Source organism: Opisthocomus hoazin, chromosome 3 (assembly GCF_030867145.1).
Source record: "Opisthocomus hoazin isolate bOpiHoa1 chromosome 3, bOpiHoa1.hap1, whole genome shotgun sequence".
NCBI classification, from domain to species: Eukaryota; Metazoa; Chordata; class Aves; order Opisthocomiformes; family Opisthocomidae; genus Opisthocomus; species Opisthocomus hoazin.
In genome coordinates, this window is record NC_134416.1 from 8,418,278 (window position 1) to 8,441,101 (window position 22,824).

A 22,824-nucleotide genomic window follows, 5' to 3' on the forward strand; every position below is an offset into this window, starting at 1 on the left:
GACGAGTTACAACAATTTCGCACTGAATGGAAAATCTACATGTAGGATATGATGGACATGAAAGTAACTTGGTTACATCTCAACAAGTTCTCCTTTATCTGGATAAAAACAAAATTTGCTTGAAATGACTGCATCTCCAATGTGCCTCACTGCCCACTTGCATCTTGTTATAAGGAGAAGTTGTCACAATATGATGTGTACGCTCTGTTAGCTTTTACCAGCTTCCGTTCACTAAATTGCAGGAGATGGATAAAGGTCAACTGGTGGCTAAGAAAACTGAGTTTAATCACAAGCCACCTAAGTGAGGAAAGACATTACTATCTGGCTTTATATAGTACTTTAAACTGACTCTTCTCTGGCCTGTAAAGGTTATTGTACATTGGATGGCAAAGGTTGTGCTGTGAAAATGTTAATTGATTTTTAATATTGGATGCTGGTTTTCCTGTAGAGAGTGTCAAGTATCTCTTGGGAGTAGTTACTGGCATTCATTCCTAATTCAGTCACAATTGTCACCCCATGCCAGCAAAATCAGATGGATTTTTTGAGGTCCAGTCTGGTAAAGCTGGAAAACAACAAAAGATCCAGGTAATAATCATAACTCTGTCGCTGAATGACTATACAACCTCTGTCCAAGTTGAGTAATAACTTTGCATCTCTCATCCAGAAAGCAAGATAATCCCATCCTCTTGCCCATGGGATTCAGAGAGGAAAAAGAAAAGTTGTTATCATTCACAGAACTGGTCCAAGCCCTGTGGACCTAGTTTTAAGTGGCTAGGTAACACTATATTTTAAATGACTTAAATGTGAGTTAAATAGCTTAATACAGAAAACACATCAACTAGAACAAGTTCAGTGGAGGTCACCGGGGTGATCAGGGCTGGTGATCAGAACTGTGTCCAGTTCTGGGCTCCCCAGTTCAAGAAAGATGAAGAGCTACTGGAGAGAGTCTGGCGGAGGGCTACGAGGATGGTGAGGGGACTGGAGCATCTCCCCTACGAGGAGAGGTTGAGGGAACTGGGCTTGTTCAGCCTGAAGAAGAGAAGGCTGCGAGGGTACCTTATAAATGCCTACAAATATCTGAAGGGTGGGTGTCAGGAGGATGGGGCCAAGCTCTTTTCAGTGGTGCCCAGTGACAGGACAAGGGGCAATGGGCACAAACTGAGGCACAGGAAGTTCCGTCTGAACATGAGGAAGAACTTCTTCCCTCTGAGGGTGACGGAGCACTGGAACAGGCTGCCCTAGGGGGGTCGTGGAGTCTCCTTCTCTGGAGATATTCAAGACCTGCCTGGACAAGGTCCTGTGCAGCCTGGTGTAGGTGACCCTGCTTCGGCAGGAGGGTTGGACTAGATGACCCACAGAGGTCCCTTCCAACCCCTACTATTCTGTGATTCTGTGATTCTGTGAATGCTCTGAGGAGAGGCTGAGGGATGAGCATTGTTCAGCCTGGAGAAGACGTGGTTTTGGGGGGGCCTTGCAGCATTCCCCAGTATCCATGGGAAAGTCATCAAGAACACAGAGTCAGGCTTTTCACAGTAGTGCATGGTGGGAGGATGAGAGACAAGAAGTTCAGAGTCTCAGACTGGATGTAAGGAGAAACGTTTTTTCTCCATGGGGACAGCCAGGACGTGGAGCAGGTTGCCCAGCTACATTGCGCCTTCCTCATCCTTTGAAGTTTTCAAGACCCACATGGATGAAGTTCTGAGCAATATTATAGGATTCCATAGCTGACCCAGTTTTTAGAAGGAGGTTGGAACAGAGATCTCCTGAGGTCCCACTTGACCTGAATACCTGATGACCCTACAAATATGGTATGTTGGTGCTGGATTCTCCCTTTGTCTGAGGCATCTGGGAGAATGGACAGATGGGAAGATCTATCATTATCCACATCCGGCATACACACAAATCACTCTGAGTCAGCTGTATTTCCAGCAGCTTCCTCAAAAACCTCTGAAGGGGGAGACTAGATGAAGATACTTTCCCTTCTGAAAAGAAGCCAGTTGATAATTTTTTTTGGCATTTGCATGCGTGTCCAATAGCTTGCTTCTGATTGTTATATTCAGTGGCACGAAACACATTTGGATCATGAACAGTATACAAAATGTATACAAAGTCCAAATCTTCCCAGTGCCTGTTAGAGTCAGATGCATTTCTCGGAAATTCTGAAAGTGTAAGATTTGGAAGGATGTGGTTGCGAGGGCTCTGGTGTGACAGACTGCCTGGCTCACAACGATGGGCTGCAATGACAGAGGAAATCCTTGGCATGGCATTGGCAAATATCTGTGTTCATAATTCCCTCAGCCCCAAAATGAATTCTGGAAGGCTAATCATCATTTGTATTAGATGTCGAAATAGCCACAATCTGTAACAGTAGGTAGAGAGAAGTTAACCATGAAGGTACTTTTTTAAAAAGAAAACCTCACCCTACCTCCTCAAACAACCCCAAACCTTCACTATTTCAGAACTGTGTATTTCTGGAAAAAACTGTGTGACTTCTTTAAATGGCACTTCCAGTAGTTTAGACATCATAACCGTTTATGTTCAACTTGTCACAGCTTTGCACAAATGCTTAACATGAGAAAAAAAAAAAAAAACAAAAAGGAGATGAAAAGCTCTACCAGGGCTTAAAAGGAACAGAGGAAAACAAAAGACAACTCACTCCCAGTGCAATCCGAGCTCCTTTTTGTCAGATTTAAAGAATTTCATCCAATTTCCCCATTAATCAGCTGATAAAGCGGACCCACATTCTGACATGAAGCATAAGATAATGTCAATATTATTTGCAAACTGCTACATTACAGTGACAGCCTAATGTTTATTACTGTCAAATTACTGTCATTTTATCAAAAGGACCAAAAGAGCTGGCTTTGCTAAGCAGAGCTCTCAGTCCCATTAGACTAGGAAAGCTGCTCCCTCTTGCCCCGTGCTGTTCTCTGTGATGGAGCACAGTACATCCATTCGTCAGCACAGAAAGCTCTGTGAACATGCTAGCTAATGAACAATGCAGGGAATTTTAAATACCAGGACACCTTTTTATCTGAATCACCCATTGGGTTTTGATAGGTTTGTGTTTGGGGTTTTTTTCCCCCTGAAGCCTTCATATGTATTACCATTAGAGTTTATTCTCCTAATAGCTGTTGTTCATGTAGCATTTGTGCTGTTAGGGCCAGATTCTGCTAGCCTTATGCAGTTTGAAAATTTTTTTCTCTGCTGTGTCAATTCTGGCACTTGTGAACTGACATGCTATTCAGTTTTAGGAAAGATAGCACTGTGCCACCTCCTAGATTTGCATCTACTAGTCAAACAGAATGTAATATTCTCACCATCTATGCTTTTCTAGTGTAAAATGAAAACACTTGGTAACAGATCTGGGCTAATTCACTCCATAGGCTTGCATGCAAACACTCTAAACTTTATTTTGACAATGTTAACAAGTGCATAACAAGAGCTGGAAGTTGGATATTGCAAAATTCAACCTTTAAATCAGTGACAATTTTCTAGAAATAGTATTAAGAGCTGACACAATGCTTATACAAGGAAAGCAAGGGCAAACACTGTCTTCTGTGGCCTTTTAAACAAGTTTTGAGATCCCTTTATCCAACTTTGGAAAGAATTATTAGATTTGCATTTTCTGAGAGGGAAAGAGCATATGACCCTCCTCTGCTGAATGGCTATGGGCACTAGCAGCAGGAATGGGAGTTCTTGTGCTGCACTCCATGTATTCCTAACACAGTAGTTTAGCTAAGGCTTAATGATTTCTTGCAGTAGAACTTAGCATGTCAGATTAGCACCTATAAAGGTCAGAAGGACTCTTTTTTCTCCACTACATACATACAAAATGAATAAAAAAGCATCAGATGTAGATCTTTTACTGTGTTCCTGTGGTTTGTGTCCACAGAACCACTCTGCTTGGTGTGACCCTTGCCTCTCATGTGTGCTTTTACAGTTAGTAATGAGCAAACAGCAATTAGAGTTGGTTCAAATGCGAGTTAGAGTGACCATTTAAACTTCTCAGAACAAAGAAAATAAACTCAGGACATGCCTCTCTACACATAGGTGAATACACTGCAGAAACAGGCATTAAAATGCAAGTCCCATAGCAACCCATTTAATATCATGGGTGGGAAACAGAATAGGAGTGACTTGAGGGTTAAAAGCAATTGGCTCTGTTTGTCACTGGAAGATCTGTTACACAGTCCTAGATAAAATAGTCTCATGCCCAGTCCAGCTCAGTGTCCCAAACCAGGTACCACTCATGTCATTGAATTGTAGTAGCCAATTTCCAGATGTGAAACAGAGGTTTGTGGAATCAATCATTGCAAACCAGAACCAAAACAAACTTTGTTAGACACCTGTACACGAGAAATTAATTCCTCCTTTCACGACTTCTGATGGCCTATTCAACTCTGGATCTGAGGATCTTATATAAAATGTAACGAATTTTAATTAACACATTTAAATTCATGTCTTTGCTTCAATTGGTTTCAGTATTTGATGTCCAGCATTTAGAGAAGTATTTCACCTCACCCTCCAAGCCAGTGATGACCTGTTCTTGAGACATAACCCTTCTCTCATGCCAGACACCTCTTCCACATTATGGAGATACTTACAACTCCTGCTTGCACCAGTCCTTTCTTCAAAAAAGTAAGGCTGCTGAGATGAAGAGGGCTATGGAGATTAGAGAGCAGGAAAAAGAATCTTGTATGCAGAGAGAACCTTTTTTTAGGTGAGCTGCGTGTACACAAAACCAATTCCAAGGGTCTGGGAAATTAGGATCCTTGAAGTTTGAAGGAGAAATTTCTGAGCTGGCTTGTGATGTGGTTTAGCCTCATCTGGTAACAAAGAACCACGCAGCTGCTCTCTCACTCCTCCCCCTCCCCAGTGGAATGGGGAGGAGAATCAGAAGGAAAAGGCAAAACTCGTGGGTTACGACAAGAAAAGTTTAACAGAATAGTAAAGTGAGAAGAAAATAACAATCAGTAATACTGACAAAAAGAATATACAGCATGCAATGTTCTCACCACTAAATGTTCAGCTTGTTCCTGAGTAGCAAAATCCCCTTCCTTCAGCCAGCTCCCCACTTAAATACTGAGCATGACATCACATGGTATAGAATAACCCATTTGATTGGCTGGCTTGGGTCAGCCCAACCAGCTCCTTGTGAAAATTAACCCTATCACAGCTGAATCCAGAACACTCGACTAATACTGAAAACAAGAAACAGCTCATGACTGGATTTTTCTTTGCACTGGGAAGGAGCAACCTTGCATACCATACATGGCTAATGTGGACTGAGCTATCTGCATCAGGGTCACTTGCTCTATATGTGAGGAAGCAAGTAGAATGCATTGAGCTTGGCCTGGGGGCAAATGAGGAACAAGTTGAAAGCTTGTGGGTTAGAATTAAGGGACAGGCTCATAAGGGTGACATTACGGTGGGTGTGTACTACAGGCCACCTGACCAGGAGGAGGAGGTTGATGAGGCCTTCTACAGGCAGCTGCAAGCAGCCTCACAGTCACAGGCCCTGGTTCTCATGGGGTACTTCAACCACCCTGACATCAGCTGGGAAGACCATACAGCTAGGCAGGCGCAATCCAGGAGGGTCCTACAGAGCATCGATGATAACTTTCTGATGCAAGTGGTGGAGGAACCAACAAGGAAAGGCGCTCTGCTGGACCTTGTGTTAACAAACAAGGACGGACTGGTGGAGGATGTGAAGGTCAGAGGTAGACTCGGCTGCAGTGACCATGAAATGGTCGAGTTCAGGATCCTGCGTGGAGGAAGCAGGGTGATAAGCAGGATCAAAACCTTGGACCTCAGGAGGGCTGACTTTGGCCTCTTCAAGGAGCTACTGGGAGGAATTCCGTGGGCCAGGGCTCTTGAAGGCAGGGGGGTCCATGAGTGCTGGTCGCTCTTTAAACGACACTTCTTCCATGCACAGGAGCAATACATCCCCCTGAGAAAGAAATCGAGCAAAGGAGGCAGGAGACCTGCATGGTTAAACAAGGAGCTTCTAGCGGAGATCAGGCAGAAGAGAAAGGTCCATGGAATGTGGAAAGAGGGGCAGGCCACTTGGGAAGAGTACAGGAATGTGGTGAGAGCATGCAGGGATGCGACGAGGAAGGCCAAGGCCCACCTGGAATTAAAGCTGGCAAGGGATGTCAAAAACAACAAGAAGGGCTTCTTCAACTACATCAGCAGCAAAAGGAAGGCTAGGGACAACGTGGGGCCGCTGTTGAATGAGGCGGGTGTCCTGGTGATGGAGGACACGGAGAAGGCAGAGCTACTGAATGCCTTCTTTGCTTCAGTCTTCAGTGTCAAGGCAGGCCCTCAGGAATCCCAGGCCCCGGATGTAAGAGAGGAAGCCTACAGAGAGTATGACTATCCCTTGGTCGAGGAGGACTGTGTGAGGGATCGCTTAAGCGATCTGGACGCCCACAAATCCATGGGCCCTGATGGAATGCACCCATGAGTGCTGAGGGACCTGGCGGATGTCATTGCTGAGCCACTCTCCATCATCTTTGAGAGGTCCTGGAGGACAGGAGAGGTGCCCGAGGACTGAAGAAAGGCCAATGCCATTCCAATCTTCAAAAAGGGCAAGAAGGAGGACCCAGCGAACTACAGGCCGGTCAGCCTCACCTCCATCCCAGGAAAGGTGATGGACCAGCTTATCCTGGAGGTCATCAAGCAAGTGGAGGAAAAGAAGGTTATCAGGAGTAGTCAGCATGGATTCACCAAGGGGAAATCATCCCTGACCAATCTGATAGCTTTCTACGATGGCATGACTGGCTGGGTAGATGAACAGAGAGCAGTGGATGTTGTCTACCTAGACTTCAGCAAGGCTTTCGACACAGTCTTCCATGATATCCTCCTAGGGAAGCTGAGGAAGTGTGGGCTGGATGAGTGGTCGGTGAAGTGGATAGAGAACTGGCTGAATGGCAGAACTCAGAGGGTTGTCATCAGCGGCACTGAGTCTAGTTGGAAGCTGGTAACAAGTGGTGTCCCCCAGGGGTCAGTACTGGGCCCAGTCTTGTTTAACTGCTTCATCAACGACCTGGATGAAGAGTTAGAATGTACCCTCAGAAAGTTTGCTGATGACACCAAACTGGGAGGTGTGGTAGACACACCGGAAGGCTGTGCTGCCATTCAGCGTGACCTGGACAGGCCAGAAAGCTGGGCAGAGAGGAACCTGATGAGGTTCAACAAAGGCAAATGCAGAGTCCTGCACCTGGGGAGGAACAACCCCATGCACCAGTACAGGCTTGGGGTGGACCTGCTGGAGTGCAGCTCTGCGGAGAGGGACCTGGGTGTCCTGGTGGATGACAGGTTAACCATGAGCCAGTAGTGTGCCCTGGCTGCCAAGAAAGCCAATGGAATCCTGGGGTGCATTAAGAAGAGTGTGGCCAGCAGGACGAGGGAGGTTCTCCTTCCCCTCTACACTGCCCTGGTGAGGCCTCATCTGGAGTACTGTGTCCAGTTCTGGGCTCCCCAGTTCAAGAAAGATGAAGAGCTACTGGAGAGAGTCCAGTGGAGGGCTACAAGGATGATGAGGGGACTGGAACATCTGTCCTATGAGGAGAGGCTGAGGGAGCTGGGCTTGTTCAGCCTGAAGAAGAGAAGGCTGAGAGGGGACCTAATAAATGCTTATAAATATCTGAAGGGTGGGTGTCAGCAGGATGGGGCCAAGCTCTTTTCAGTGGTGCCCAGTGACAGGACAAGGGGCAATGCGCACAAACTGAAGCACAGGAAGTTCCGTTTGAACATGAGAAAGCGCTTCTTCCCTCTGAGGGTGACAGAGCCCTGGAACAGGCTGCCCAGGGAGGTTGTGGAGTCTCCTTCTCTGGAGATATTCAAGACCCCCTGGACAAGGTCCTGTGCAGCCTGGTGTAGGTGACCCTGCTTAGGCAGGAGGGTTGGACTAGATGACCCACAGAGGTCCCTTCCAACCCCTACTATTCTGTTATTCTGTGATTCTTCATTGTCCTTGTACTGTGTTACGTGAATTGCCAAGATGGTGCATCTTCTTTTTGAGAAAACAGATATTTGGTGTTTGGTTGTGTTTTGTGGTGTGTTTTTTTTTAACGTCTCATTTACGTGATAGATTGTTTTCTTATTATCCCCTCCCTGCAAGTGTTCAAGGCCAGGTTGGATGGGGCTTCGAGCAACCTGGTCCAGCGGAAGGTGTCCCTGCCCATGGCAGGGGAGTTGGAACCAAATGATCTGTAAGGTCCCTTCCAATCCAAACCATTCTGTGATTCTATGCTTATCTAATTTTACCAAAACATTTAGGTCAGATCTTCTGGTATGAACTGTGAAAGTCAGCTGAAAAACTACAGTAGGAATAAACACAAACTTAAATTAAATGTAACTCATTGCAAGAACAGGCTGAAGGAGCACACCTGGTACAATCTTAAGGGTGTTTTTTCTTTTTTAAATTCAAATACAAATGACCTCCAGTACACTGAAATTTAATTGCAAACATTTCGTCTGATTTAGTAAGCTGTCTCTTCTAGAAGAGATCACTAAATTATTTTCTCTGGGTGGGGGGAGGTGAAAAGAACTAGTCCTCTGCAGGGATATAATAATTTAAGGATGCATTCCTACCAATATCCAAACCATGGTTCTTAAATCTGCAGATGTCTGAAAAAGATTTTAAAGTCAAATAAGGCAGAAGATTATGAGCTCTTTATTCCCAGGGAATTTCACATGCTTGAAGACAGCAATTGCTTTGTCTTTTGCTGAAATGCAGCTATCTCTGGGGTAAAGAGAAGCAGCTGTGTAATACCACACGGCAATGCCACACAGGAACTTGACAGGACAGGAAAAATCTCACCTGAAAATACAGCGGCATCAGGAACATAGCTAGACAAACTGTGCAGTCATTACCCACTCCAATTATTGGGATAAAAATGGGAATTAGGCTTCCTGTACCAGAGGTCCTTTATACAGCCCTGTGTGGCAAAGCTTGAAGTCTGATATCTTACTTGAAGCCTGGCAACCACCTTCTAGTGTCCTTTGCGCTGATACTGCTGCTGCGAGTGCTGTTCTAGTTTCACAACTGCCGACACATTTTCATTGAGGAGCAACATTTGGTTACAGACTGAGTTTGCTGGTGCTAATAACTCGGGCTGCTTCCAGAAAGGGGAAGAAAAAAAAAAAAAAAGAAAAAGAAAGGCATCAATCTAAATATGAATCAAAAGCTGTGCATCTCACTAAGTCAACGGGGACCTAAACTGAGATAATAAATACTTGGCTCTGGATGAACGTTAGAAGGCTTAGCAATATGGTTCACTTTCTTCTCAAAGGCGAAAGTGCAGGGTGAAAAATTAGTGCAGTTGCTGGAAATCTGAGAGACAAATAACCAGCTTCACCAGAGGCTTAGGACGTGGTTATGGGTTTGCCCATAGAGGAATTTTGCTATACCTAATTAAAGCATTGGTAGATGTAAAAGGCATCCAAAGAAGGAATACCAAAGCAGTTCTTGTGAGGATCACAAACTGCTGCTATAAACAAGAGGCTGGTGACCTGTTATTACCTTCCTTAGGTTTTAAGTCATCAACGAGCTGCCTGTTTTGCACAGTTAGCCTTTGCTTGACCTGCTTAGATGGTAGGAGTATGCCACCCTGTCACTAACCGATGGGCCTCTTCAGGAGGGTAAGAGGGGGCCTTCATATGCAAAATTTAGGCTTGAGTGCAGGTTCTAGACACAGTTAAACAGATAATTTTGAGTCCCACTGGAGGTCTGATCTATACCACCAACAAAATGACCACTTGCAACAACACAGGAGTCAGATCTGCTCCTCTCATCTGCTGTCTACGGACCCAAGGTGTGGCAGCCCTAAGTACTGAGGCATTCAAACGAGCCATCTCCAGATTTGCGTGCTAAGTAGTGCTTAGATATCTTAATCAGACATCGGTATGTGAGATGGGAGCAGGGTGTTTAGCCAAACAAGTCTCATCTAGAGGTCAATACGCCTTTTTTTTTCCCAGTTTGTTTAATCCCCAAGATATTATTGCAGCATAGCGTTATGCATTACCATAGCAGTACCATGACAATACAGCATTGGTCCTGGAGCACAACATGATGGTAAATAAACAGAACTCGAGACCAGAAATAATTTCAGAGCATTTTTGCAGAGGACAGAAATAATACCTGGCCCCTCAGGCAGGACACTCATAGGGCCAGCGAGAGACCGTTACAGAGACGGCAGCAGGACCCATGTTCCTAATTCTTTCTGCCAGGTGGGAAACAGACTGATCGTATCTACAGCGGTTACAAAAACTAAAATCACTGAAAAAGTGATAACGAAAGGTTAAGACTACTGTAAATATGTTTAAAAAGATGTACAGGGTGTCCTGTACAGGAAGAAGGAGCAGCAGAGAGAATGTGTTATGAACTGACTGCAACCCCCATTCCCCATCCCCCTGCACCACTCGGGGGGAGGTGGAGAAATCGGGAGTGAAGTTGAGCCCAGGAAGAAGGAAGGGGTGAGGGGAAGGTGTTTTTAGACTTGTTCTTTTTTCTTATTATCCTACTCTGATTTTTGATGGGCAGTAAATTAAACTAGTCTCCCCAAGTCCAGTCTGTTTTGCCTGTGATGGTAATTACGGAGTGATGTCCCTGTCTTCATCTCAACACACAAGCCTTTCGTTGTATTTCTCCCACTGTCCAGTTGAAGAAAGGGTGATAGAGCAGCTTTGGTGGGCACTTTGTGGCCAGCAAAGGTCAATCCACAGTGATCTACTCATCCTTATCTCAACCCATGAGCTTAAGAGATCTGCTTTTTTGGATAAATATAGCAGCCTTGATTTTGAAATATGACACCAATGGCAAAATTTTGAACTGTATTTGGTTCAAGACTGGTGACTTGCATTTGGGCAAATAGCTGTCTAAATCAAAGCTGCAAGTCTTTTACGGCTAGCTCTGTCCTAATTAAACTATCATATATTATGGCCAGGTACTTAAAATTCTGACTGTTGTTCTTTTGAAAGATACAGATGGATCAGGAGGCCTGTCCTAAAATCCAGCTGAGGCTTTTTAAATTTTAAAGCCTCTTACACAGAGCTAATAGGAACAATACATTCACAGATAAAGGAACTAAAGCAGTGTTGTGTTCTGCTCGCTAGATGTGAAATGCTGCAGGTGCTCAAGAGAAAGTAAATAATAAATTATGGTTCGCTCGTTTTTTGTGGTTTTTTTTTAATACCGAGAAATTTTGTGAAAAATAAATGCTTGCATATTATTGAAGATGTTGCCTGCTCTCCAGATGTACCTGTAGTAGAACAAAAGATCTGCAAGGATGATTAATAAGTAGCACTGTTTCTCAAGCACTGTCTGATTAACAGCATTCCCATTTACACAACCCTCCACTTGAATTAGCAGAACAGGGTGTCGTCAGTGAATGACAATAATGGATCTGGTGGCGGCGTAGCATAAGGAAGTCAACTCTTTCCTGCTAACATATGCTGATGATCAGGAACTTCTTTATGATCAGCTCACAGTCTGCATTTTTACAAGACAGAAGACAGGAGGGAGCACAGATTTAATCTTTAGAGTGTATATTCATTACTAAATTAGTTCTATTGCTATATTAACAACCACAGTTATTTCAAAAGCAGTTCATGTGGGTCAGTAAGGAGGTGTCAGTTAACCTCAGGCAACCAAATAAGGTTTCTAGCATAGAAGAGTCCTCTCCTGTTCCTCAGGTTGGCCAAAATACCTGGCACACCTGTCTCTCCCTTTCTTCTATGGTGTTCTATCATAGCTGTCTACAAAGGAATCTCAAACAACTACAGTCCAGACTTGAGATCACATTATGTAGGTCCAAAATACCTGAAACATGTAAGCTCGATATACAGTGGAGGGATTTACACTCCCTGATGCTGTAAATACCTTTGAAAAGCCCATGGATGCTTACAGCATCCTTCAAGACTGCACTGAACAAAATTGTTGTAATGGTCCCAAGGCCAGCTGGCTGAGGGAGAGAGAGAGATGTGTAAACTTCTTTCTTGTACCATGACTGACTTAAGAAGAAAAAGTAACAAGAAAGTATACCTTTGTAACCTTCTTTTCATGCATTTTTACAGATGGGAAAGCAGGAAGGACCTCTACAGTTTTAGGTTCCTCTCAACTACCTTCAGCTGGGTAAATGCTGACTAACTAGTCCAGTATACTAGGTAATGAAGAACACAGGAAGATTTGTGAGACGATTCATTCCACTCCCCCCCTCCCCCCCGACACATAAAATTAAATATAAAGCAAAAGAATGATGTTCTTGATGCCTGGATGTCATGTCTACCATTAAGAATGAGGGTCTGAGGAACTACAGGCTGACTTGGTCTCTGAGAAGGTTATGGAGCAAATCCACCCAGCAGCACAGTTCCATGCATGTGAAGGACAAGAAAGTAACTAGGAACAGCCAACATGAATTTATCAATATCAAATCACGCTTCATCAGCCTGGTTGCCGTCTGTGGTGACTGACATGGAAGACCTGGAGAAAGCGGCCAATGTCATGTACTTTGACAAGCGTGGCAAGCTTGCAATCTGGAGATGCAGAGTGCTTGGACAAACTCCATGATGACTAGAAAATTAGGTTGCATTGAAAAAATAGCTGGACAGCTGGACTCCAAGGGTAGCGGTCATTGGTTTGAAGATCTGAGGTCAGGTAGTTCCTTGCAGTATGCCTCAGGGATCTATAGTGGAACAGTACTGGACAGTAGAATGGAGTGCACCATATGTACACCTGTGGAGCCCAGTCGGGGGAAGCTGGGGGGAAAAGGGTGGTGGGAACACAGTTATTGCATTACAGGACAGGGCTTCTATTGAAGTGGACCTCCATCACAGTAGCATTGCTATGTTACAGCATCACAGAATTGTTGAGGTTGGAAGGACCTCCTAAGGTCATCTTATCCACCTCTAGCTCAAGCAGGGCTAGCTAGAGCAGGTTGCCAAGCACTACGTTAATACAGAGAACTACAGTTTGAGAGTTCTGTGCTCATGTCCTGATATTTTTGTTTCTACTTTTTTTTTGATTGAATTCCTCACGTCTTTTGAGTAGCCTGGAAACACTAGGCAAGTCCTGAAAGCAAGCCATGCTTTAAAAATATGCATCTATTGAAAAAAGTTTTAAAAGACTTTGTTAAAATGACATAGTAACTCTGTTCCCAATACATAATTTCCTGCAAACCAGTGTTTTTTCTGGGAGAATTTGAGCTTCTGAGGAATATCGCAACAATGATAAATTTCAGGCTTGTTTTGGTTCTTCTGTATAGTGCAAAATGATTCCACATGCATCACCTCTTCCTTAACACAATCGCATTTGAAAGTTAGTGAATTCCTTAAATGTTAAGAACCACTGAAGTTTGAAGCCTTAGATTTCCATTAGCAAAAGCGCTGCATATTTTCTGTTTCCCAGCTAGAAGATTTCCTGCAGATATTCAAAGGAGAGCTAATTGTATTTATACAGCTCCAAATAACTGGGTAAGGACACTAGAGGTTTTTATTTTCCGTCTGTGTTGTTAGTAGGGCTGGATACTAATATTTTAGACACTACATTGAAACAGGAAATATTTTACTTCCTATTGTTCTAAGTTTTTATGCATAGAAATTAATCTGCTTTTTCTAGTCTCTAGACTTTCCTTCAGCCAATCCCATTTAAACCTTTCCTTTAAGCAGAGACTAACATTTACAGTATAATCAAAAATTCCTCTTGTGTAAGTCCTCTCAGCCAATACTCTAGCTAATCCTTAGATTTAAGATGCTTACAAACAAACAAAAACATGTAGCCACGTTTAACAGAAGGCTGTGGAAACAAAGACTGAGTATGAAAATGTCCTGAAATACATATGCTAAGAAGGCTATGTCACAGAAATGTTTGGAGCAGAAGCCATGAAAAACAGTCTGACTTTCTTTCCTGCTTACATCAAGTAGAGCATAAAACTTTTGCTGAAGGATGGAGAGAAGGACAGCAGGTAACAGACGTGGTTACACACACATCCTCTCACCTACTCCTACCTGTTTGGAATAGTCCCCTCCATACTGTGTAGCAAACCACATGTTCTACACACCTTGCTATGAGAGCCGTCCTCAGTGACTTTCTCCGAGCATCTACTTATTTCCAGAAGGTATCAACAAAGCTGGATTTGGAACAGAAATAGGAGTGGGATTCATCACGCTTCACTTCAGACATCTACGGTTTGAACAACCAAATAAGCTCAATCACCCACACGAGTCAAGGGGAAAGAGCCAGGTGCTTTCAGAGGGTGAATCGCTTGATCTCAGTGTACTCCTGTCTCAAAAAGATGAGTTATCCTTTGAGCTTGTTTCTCTTGGTTGACTACAAGGGAAGCCTGAGCAACCAGTCAAGAGTTTGTCATCTGGGTTGCAGATAAACAAATCAGAACTGAAAAATCCAGCCTATTTATTTTCTTTAACAAAATTTAGAGACTTCTATTAACTTAGTAAGTAGATGCATTTTTTTCAAAAAGCATAATTTGCAAGTTAACCACAGCAATATTCAAGATTCCTAAATGTTGCTTGCATGAGGAACAAGAGTTGTGTTGGTATGTTAGCATCAGTAAATATCGACTTACTATTGCTTTCACTGTTTTTAAAGGCAGTAAGACATGCATAATATATATATAGAAATGGAGAATTCCTCCTTGCTAGTAAAAAGTATTTTGATCTTCTTAACCCTCACAGATTACTCTATTAGCCTGCAAATCAGAAAAAAGCACTTTCTTGTGACCACTAGTTACAATTATTATACAACAATCATGGATCCATGACTTTCAAGTTCAAACACAGTTATTAGACTATTCAATCTAGTCTGCTATGTAGAAAAACCAACAGAAGCCCATTTTTCTGTATGTAGCTTGCTGCTGTGGTTAATCACTCTCATTTGAGCGTAATTTCTCATTTAAAAGTGCAGGGCTTTTACAATCAGCATTAGTTCTTACTTTTTTTCACTGCTAGATTAGAGTCATTTAGTACTTATTATTTTCTCCCTGTGCAAGCAATTACAAACCATAATCAAGCTTTTTAAGTCTCTCACAGTAAGATATCATCTTCCATCCTTTGAATTATTCTTCTGAAGAGCCCTTACAAAATACGGTAAATTATGTACATATGCATATAAATATTATTCAGGAGTACACAAAGTGACCTTTCAAATGGGTATTGATTTTGGCATCTACCAAAATTACCTGCTTATACCTTTGAAGGATATCACTGAAAATTAATGAAGTTATTCCTACTATGCGAGGGATTCCAATGCCAGACTAGCTAGATACAGGCAGAAGATAAAAAAAAGGTAGTTATCGTAGACCATGCCTGTAACCTATGTTTCTCTTACCCCTCTGACCTAGGATGTATCCCTTCAACTTCCTAACATCAAATACGTCTAAATCAAGAGTGAACTCCAGAGAATAATTGTTAGAATAGTCTATGCCAAGAAATAACATTTTAATAATTAGCAACTATTGAATGGCTTCCCAAGTTAGCTCAGAGAAGATATGATCTGGAATATGGAGACCTGCCCCTCCCATTCCAGAATTTGAAATCCAAAATGCCTTTTAGTATTTAGACTGTTTTTAAACAACCTATCTTCCCCACCTCCCATCCAGTTTCCTGTTGTAAAACTTGCTTATATTATTTTTTTCCATTTTCATTTCCTGAGATCTGTAATGAGTGTTATAAAGTAAATGCAACTCACGATCACCACCGTAAAACATACAAAACTCTACCACAATCCCTTATGCATTTATCCCACAGTTTTTTCACGAGGAGTAACTGCCCGAGGATCATCTCTGCTTTCTTGACTTATACTTCATTAATTCTGTCAGTCTTAGAGGGACTCTTATTTCTGATGTAACAATAATATAGTCTTCAAGTGAATAATGAAAAAATCACACATAGTTTTCTTATTAATAAGCTGTTGAGAAAATTATCACTGGAATATTTCAAATATCTAAGGGAATTTTCTATTCAAACCATTTCAAGTTAGAGCCTCAAGCGCTGTAAAACAGTGAAACTTACACTAAACAGAATAATTTTCACATGTGCTGATCATCATCATTAGGCAGTTGATTGCCAATATGCATGCAGGCAACAGTCACCGCAGTTCAGTCTTCTCATTTGCTTTCAAGCCTGTAATCAACTGTCCTGAAAGTTCTACTGAATTTTTAAAATAGTATGTATTTATATTGTGGTATGAACACTGCAAAATAATTTAGTAAAAGCCCAAAGTCCATGACTCTACGTTCAGCAGTGTAATTGTGTAGCAGTCTTCCTGTCTGAAGAAAAAGCATCTTCATCCATGGATTTTTGAACTGGTAACTGTATTATCAGAAGAACTAACTCAGACAAATATATTTTCCTTTTTTTTTTAATATATCTAAGCTCTTTAATAAGAGCAGTGAATTCTGTGAGATGGAGTCTGCGTATTTTCTGTCAGTAAGAAACACACAAGAAACAGCTACCTCCACAGTGAGAAGCCCCAACTCTAAATAAAAAAAAATGAAAAAGCAAGGCAACTTATCAAATCAATAAAAAGTGTTTCATCTTCATGAGACATTTAGGGCATCAGAATCTTTCACAAACAGACCAACAGCAATAGCACGAGCTTCCACCTAACTCTCTTGCCATAGAAGACAACAAACAATTGAGTTCACAGGTTGCTGCTTGAGTAAACATTTGGAGCAGTTCCCTACATTTTGCATACAAGTGAGAAAAAACAAAACAGTTTATGGAGCTCAGTAAAAGAACCCAACTTTTATCTTCACAAAGGGGCCAGCATTTCACTTCAGGTGAAAACTTACTTTATTCTAAATTTCAGTAAGAATATAAAGATAAGATCATTTAAGCTACGTTATACCAAATGGCTCTAGGCATACAGAACTGGCTAAGTGTTTAGCTTTGCAGAAGCAAAAACTCAACTCCAAGGACTGATTTACATTTGATTTCTCTCAGGGTAGAGAGAATGAGCAGAACCTTGTTTAGTCAGGAATTCTAGCTCAGTAGCTTTCTATCTTGAAACAGTATGAGCTATTTTGATTACTGGATATCAAGATTCCTGAGAAATTTTGTCATAAACCTTTATTAAACCTAAATTATTTTAATTTCATAATTTTCACATATATCTTTGAGTGAAAAATGGAAGTTTCCATTAAGCCTGTTTAGTAATTTGCTATTTTTAGGAATGTCGACATTTCATATTTTCTTAATACTTTCTCAGTTAGGGACCTAAAAAAGAACTACACAGCACAGCAGCTTTATTTCTGCCCTTGGCTACAGTTTCAAAGCATTTTTAAAATCCAAGTTTGCCAGAGATGTTGTTCTGATTTGCAGTTGTAGAGAAAGCCTGCCTGAAGACAAGGGTCTATGCACTGCAAACTCACTGAAGTATCTGAGGCTGCACAAACATTTATCATCTTAGCAATATGTGCTTTAACACTAAATACCTTCAATAATTTCCATTACCAAAGGGGTTTTTCTTTCCATTAAACAAATGCAGCTGTCTTGGACAAAATTGCTGAGCTTGCAAAAATAATTCTCAGTCCCTTCATCCAGTTTATCTTTTTCATAAGATTATTCAAAGATATTCTGATTCTTGGTGTGCATTTACTTGGCTGCAACAGTACTGGGGTTCTTGGACATGGGTAACCCAGAAACACTACTGCAAGTTGGGCCTTTTAGAACAGAGTTTTGAACCCGCTACAAAAATCTGACTAATGCTAAAAATAGTACAAAAGACTGCAAAGTTCTGTGTGGAGAAATAGAAGCAGACTTGACCCTATTTATCACCAATCAATACACACATTTTTAAGTTTGACTTTGCATTTTGATCTTTAAATTTTCAGTTCCTTTGCCGAGAATGATAAAGTTCCAATTTGAAAAGTATGCTCTACAATATCATTTAGGAAGACATATGAACTCAAGATTTGTTCTAATCCATAAATAGAATATTATTTCATACATTTATTATGTACCTAAATATGGTGACATCCCCACAGTAGGATAAACATCATTGGAAAGACCATCATGCAGACAGGACAATTAATTTGAAGCAGTAGGTTCATGTCCTTGCTCAAAACCTTTAAGTAATGCAATGTGATGTCAAACCGGTTTCACAGCAGGGAGTACTGGGACTGTCCCACAGTGTAGGTTAAAGTCATCCAGGCCCGCCACAGGCAGGATGCACACACACACCTGGTCTCTTGAAGTGAATGACAACACCATTCCAATGATACCCAGACTGCACTCAAAATGCAGTCACAAGAAATACATATATCAATATTTAGCAATAAAAAAACCCAGCAGAAATGAAGTCCAGGCTTCAATGCACAGAAACAGTCAGTCCTTCAGTTTTTAATGAAATCAGGCAAAGTACTTGCCGGACAAACGGCCGGATAGTCTGCAGTCAACCCACTGTGACTGGACCCAAATGGTTCCTGTGTTAGGCCACTCAGGAATCAGACAAGATCTCAGAAAAAATACTGGATTTGCTAGACAGCATTGATAGTCACATACGAAAGTCAGTCATACTAGCAAAATATTTCAGTATTGCCATTAAGAAGTTCTCTTGCTCATGACTCCAGAGTGGAAGGCTTAATACTTCACTCAAATAGTTCACAGCACTCCTCAAACGAGATTGGGCTGGTAATCCTGGTGTCCAGTCCAAATTACAGTAAGTGAAATTGCATTCAGCTTATCTAAATTCTCCTGCCCCCCTCCCCCCCTCCATTTATAGACAATTTTTATACTCGGCTAGCATTTCAAATGTTAGGTGCTGTTCCACACCAGAGGTTCCTGCCTGTCAGTCTGAAGGGAATCATTATTATACAACTCCCACACTCATTCAAAGGTTTTTGGATTTTGCTTTTACCTATTTAAATAATTATTATTGCTTGTTGTGGAAAGCATTACACAAGTGCAGTTGTACAGTGAGAGATGATGGCAGGGAAATCTTTCTAGATTCTGAGATTAACTGATAAAATCACCTTAAATATTTAAAGGTTAAAAATACAGACTTCATACTTTCAAAATATTTTATCTATTCAAAAAGGTATTTTACTCAAGACATTTTGATCAGTGCCAGGGTTAATAGGAAATCTTAATTTTCTCCACATCTCCATAAATTTCAAAGCCATTCTTCAATAGTCTGTATATGGTATTAGAAGTTATGAATATGTGAAGTGGAGGCATTTAGTGTGAAGCTAGTAAGTGATACCGCTTATTTTCAAAATCAAACAAGACAGACCCAAATTATGCTTTTCTTGGGATGAATTTGAGACTTAGTGAATAAAAGAAAATACATCTGATGAAAACATAACTGAGGAATGGGACACTCATACTTTGCAAGCAGTATTTAGGAAAAGGAACAAAAGAAATTAAATCACCAGAATTTTATTTCTGTTTCAAATTATCACAATCACAATTAATATAAAACAGAGAAAGCACTGAGGAAACATGACTGTTAGATACAAGATTTATCAAGGTGTAAAAGCCTCATCCAAGACTCTACTACTAGAAAACCTGTGACTGTATATTAGAGAAAACATATCTATGCATCAAACACCAAGTGAAAGAGAATAAGCAGCATACTATAATTGACAGGGAGTAACACACCTTCATGTTCTACTAGATTCTGAAGGAAATGGACATTTGAGTATCATTTCTACCCAAGAGTCTTGTTTTGAGTAGACCTGTTTACAATTAGCTATTAAGAAAAGCTTCAGCATAACACAGCAATCTTCATTGTAACTTCTCCATGTTGTCCATACATTAGACGAGCTATTTCCAAAAGCATTTCCATTCTATCCAGGAGACTTCACACACTCTCTTACACTTGCTGCATAAGGCTAAAAAACAATCACTGAAAGAACATGAGGTTGCATTATTGCTTTGTAACAGGAACTTAGATGAAAATTCTTTATTGAGCTCCAAATAAAATGTTACATCATTAAACAATTAAGAGTTTAGATATACAATTTTTAAAAGTGTATAATATTATACACTTTAAGGCTTTAATACAAGAAATACAGAACAGGGTTTTCATACTCCATAGCCTGTCTTGTTGTTGTCTAGGCACCCGGAGAAGTACAATGCTCTAAGCAGTCCGTAATTAACATGGCAGAAGTTCCTGAAAAAGATCAAAATACAATTTATTTGTACACTTCGAGACTAGCAACTATGAATTCTCTGAAAACTGTCAGATTATATGCAGTGAGATAAGGCGATTATGCATATAATAAATGTATGTAGATTTACAGAAACCATTATAGAAACTGCTATTATTGAAATTCAGTGCAAATGTGATAAAAAGGTTCAATAAAGGCAAATTAATGATATGGTTAATTACCATCATTAACATTACTCGTTTGACCAGTAACACAAATTGACTGGTGTCAGAAAACAAAATCTTACTAGAATGGATAAAAACTCCTAGGTTAGTTTGTCACAATAAAAGAAAGGGTGCCTTCTACATTGATTTTGTTTTTAAATTCAGAGATTTTTTTTTAAGATTATTTTTCCCCTTTCTTCAAAACCTAATGGATTTCTTTGCATAGGTTACTGCAAAGGGAAAAAACAACCAACAAAAAACCCCACAGAAATGCAATAGCAGAACACAACGCTAGGGCACGTTATTTCAGGATCTGTCAAGAGAAGTTTGGTACTGCAAATATGTAGTTTCTGAGAATATCTAATACCAGCTGTTTGAACTGATATAGCTTATTGTACACACATGTATAGGACATAAGAACTGATACAACTTTTCTTAAGGGGTATGGAGACACAGTTTCTTAGGAGAAATAAGACGTATCAATGTGGAGCACTGGAAAAAGGACAACTTAATGGATTGAAAATTCATACTGCCATCATGCTCAGATGCAGACTTTTTTTCTTAGATGTATCAAACTTAGATCTTGCAACTCATTAAAAGAACAAATAAAATTGGAGTAAAATGTTTAACTTTTCTGTCAAGGTGGGACACAACCACTGAATTGGAGCACCATATGGCCGCAGACTATTCCTCCTGTCAGAAGCATAGCTGGCACACAACAAAACCACCACTGCTGACCAGAGGATGGGTGTGCTCTTGGTCAGGAGGGCAATTTTATCTCATTTACTCATGTGACCTGCAACACCCAGTCATATGACATCCTGTAGCACAATGGTGCACCCAGACAGCCTCTGCATCATCTCACAGGGACACACTTCCACCCCTACCCCCCAAAAGGGATCCTGGAACAATTTAAGGGTTTATAGACTTCAGGGCAGAGTAGAGAAGTGGCACAAATGCACGCTGATATTTTCATCCTTCAGACAGGAGGCACTAAGGAAAGATGGCATAAAAAAGTTGGATAAATATTAGAAGGATGAATTCATTTCTGATTCACCCACTCATCTACTAGCTGTCCCTGCTATCAGATATTTTAGTTTCAACCCATCAAGTTTCCTTGCATACGGCTAATACAAAACTTCTTATTTGCAAAATAACTTGTTATGGCTTAACTCATCATATTGTTGCGATTTATGCTGCAAACAGAAATACAGATTTGGCCAATTCCATTATAAATTTTTTTAAAGAGATATTTATATACTCAGTTTTGCCATAGCAGTTCCAGCAGCTGGTATCAAATCTTTGTCCTCTGAGCCCCAGAGGGCAGAAATCTCCAGGCTCTAATCTGAAAAGGGTACTTTGCTTTAAATCTTTAAAATACTCAAAATTGTTCTAGAGCATTTTGTAAGTACAAAAAGTTCCTTTAGCCTTTGACAAGAGTCTCTTAAATTTACTGTGGTATATGGAGGCAATGCAACGTATGCAATATTTGAAATTAGAGAGCTCTCTAAGTCATGTCAGCTAAAGGCACTGAGATCATGAGGTCAGCAGGAAGAAATACTGTTCCAAGTAGGAAATAAAGAAAAAAATCTGTTCTATTTAAAATATACACTATCTGGAGCAGAAATACAGTTAAATTATTTCTCACTTCATATATTGAATTTACCAGGAAGAGCAGAGCCAGCTATTCTTCAGCTCATGTTTCTAGGTGGACTTGTTCTCCCTTCATTTGTGCCAAAAAACATTCTGTTCCTTGTGCAGAAATGCTTGGCTTAAAAAAAAAAAAATCATTCTACAAAATCCTTTCTTCAGCTTTGGAAGACTATTTCTGACCTGGTCGAACACGTCTGAGTTAAGTTCTCATCTGAACACTACTAGCATAAAATTACATCCATTTTCTTTCACCTTCCTCTGTCCAATTAAATACTTAATTGGTTGAAGCATTGTCAGAGCTACACATAGCTCTCAAAATACAAATAGCCAGAGGACACTGGGGCAGTGTCGTGTCCTCTTTAGTGATAGTTTAACACTATGACTTCTCCCACCCGAACTGAACACAGCCAATGATTTTTGTTGCCCTCCTGCCAAGCACCTGTAATCATTACATAAATGAAAGCCTTGTGTATAAAGAATTAAAGACCTGATCAAAAGCTCCATTATTTCTCTAATAATTTCCCAGATGGGTAAAGATACCTACCAAAGCATCAGAAGATTAAGGTTTTTGTTCTCTTGGCTGTCCAAGGACATGGGTTTCCTAACAAGAGAAAAAAGGTATTTTTACTAAATTTCAAAGACTAAAATAAAAACTAAAGAAAACAATGTAAATCAAACTATAATTAATAGCAACTTAATGATTAACAAAAAGCTTTAGATAACATTTGTAATGAAGTTACTAGAATTTATGGAAAAATAATATATTACAAACTATTGGTTATGAGGTTTTACATTTGTTTAATAGGGAATAGTTTGTCCAAATTTAACTA

General features: G+C 40.7%; 1 protein-coding gene across 4 annotated transcripts in view; it reads right to left on the minus strand.

Moving 5' to 3' along the window:
• Positions 1–19,401: 19,401 nt before the first annotated feature.
• The window catches only part of KHDRBS3 (KH RNA binding domain containing, signal transduction associated 3), a 105,000-nt gene continuing 101,577 nt past the window's right edge, over positions 19,402–22,824 (minus strand). For all 4 annotated transcript variants that reach the window (XR_012763372.1, XR_012763371.1, XR_012763370.1 and 1 more), the window contains 2 exons: positions 22,539–22,595; positions 19,402–20,140 (listed from right to left, as the gene is read on the minus strand). The gene's annotated coding sequence lies outside the window, so the exon portion shown is untranslated. The remainder of the gene's footprint in view (positions 20,141–22,538; positions 22,596–22,824) is intronic.